Source organism: Oratosquilla oratoria, chromosome 7 (genome assembly GCF_046742065.1).
Source record: "Oratosquilla oratoria isolate Oo_2021 chromosome 7, ASM4674206v1, whole genome shotgun sequence".
Classification (NCBI taxonomy): Eukaryota; Metazoa; Arthropoda; class Malacostraca; order Stomatopoda; family Squillidae; genus Oratosquilla; species Oratosquilla oratoria.
Window position 1 is genome coordinate 48,614,671 of NC_134783.1, and position 1,862 is coordinate 48,616,532.

Consider the following 1,862-nt stretch of genomic DNA (forward strand, 5'->3'; position numbering starts at 1 on the left):
GTGAAGGAGGATAGGGAAGGAAAGATTCCTGCAGTGGGAAGTGCAAAGAAAATAAGAGTGATGAATGAGGAGAATGGAGGAGAAATAAGGAAGGATGAGGTGAAGGCAGTTATTAAGATGATGAAAGCAGGTAAGGCACCTGGTCTGGATGGATGCCATGCGGAATGTCTGAAAAAGGGAGGTACAGTGATGGTGGACTGGTTGGTGAGGTTATTTAATGTTTGTTGGAGAGAGGGTAGAGTGCCGGAGGACTGGAGGAGTGCCTGTATAGTTCCTCTTTACAAGGGAAAAGGGGACAAGTGTGAATGTAGTAGTTTCAGAGGGATTAGCTTGTTGAGTGTAGTTGGGAAGGCTTATGGGAGGATCTTGGTTGAGAGGATTAGGAGAGGAACAGAAGGAGTAATTGGTGAGGAACAGTGTGGATTTAGGACAGGTAGAGGTTGTGTAGATCAGATCTTTGTGGTAGGACAGATATGTGAGAAAGCTATAGGAAAGGGGAAGGATGTTTTTTGGGCTTTTATGGATCTGGAAAAGGCTTATGATAGGGTAGACAGAAAGGCACTGTGGGAGGTTATGAAGATATACGGGATAGGAGGAAAGCTTCTAGGAGCTGTCAAGAGTTTTTATGAGAATAGTAGAGCTTGTGTCAGGATTGGGAATGGAGAGAGTGAGTGGTTTGAAGTAAAGGTGGGACTTCGTCAAGGATGCGTTATGTCACCCTGGCTGTTCAACTTATACATGGATGGGGTGGTGCGAGAGGTAAATGCAAGGGTAGTGGGCAAGGGATTGGAGATGGTTAAAGAAAATGGAGAAAAGTGGGAGGTGAGCCAGTTGTTGTTTGCGGACGACACTGCGCTTGTGGCAGGATCGGAGGAGGGACTGAGGAAGTTGGTGGCAGAGTTTGGGAGAGTATGTGATAGAAGAAAGCTAAAGATAAATGTGGGTAAAAGTAAGGTGATGAGATGTACAAGGGGTGAAAGTGGCAGTAGACTGGAAGTGAGCATTATGGGAGAGCGACTGGAGGAAGTGGATAGTTTTAGATACTTGGGTACAAATGTGGCAGGGAAAGGTGGAGTGAAAGTGGAGGTAGAATGTAGATTGAGAGAAGCGAGTAAATGCCTTGGTGGATTAAAGAGTGTAATGAGGAATAGACATTTGGAAATGGATGCTAAGAGGAGACTGTATGAAGGAGTGATTGTGCCAACAGCACTGTATGGGGCAGAAACATGGAACATGAGAGAAGAAGAGAGAAGGAGTTTGAATGTGTTTGAGATGAGGTGTCTGAGAAGTATGATGGGGGTTACTAGGCTAGATAGATTGAGAAATGAGGAGGTGAGGAGGAGAACGGGGGTGGAAAGGGAGCTGGGAGATAGGGTTGATGAAAGAATATTAGGATGGTTTGGACACATGGAAAGAATGAGTGAAGAAAGACTAGTAAAAGAGGTGTGGAAGGCAGATGTGGAGGGAGTGAACATGAGGGGGCGTCCTAGGATGAGGTGGATGGATGGGGTGAAGGGGGCTTTGGGGAAGAGGGGAATGTCTGTTGAGGAAGGACGGGAGAGGACAGAAGACAGGGGTGAATGGAGAATGGTTGCATATGGATGATGTTGGGATAGCATGAGGTGGAATGGGCGGGTGGATGGGGGGTGAGGTAGTATATGTGAGCAAAATTTGACGCAGCCCAAAGGGATTTCTCCCCGTCCTCTCATTTTATGTAATGGGGGGACGGAGAGGGGGGGGTCGCCGATTTAATGAAGCGGCCTTGCTGTGGATGTGCTGTGTCGTGCGACACTGCCTCTGACCCAGGGCAGTGGACAAGGTGCAGGGATGACCCGTCATTCAGGAGGTACTAAGATAAGAGG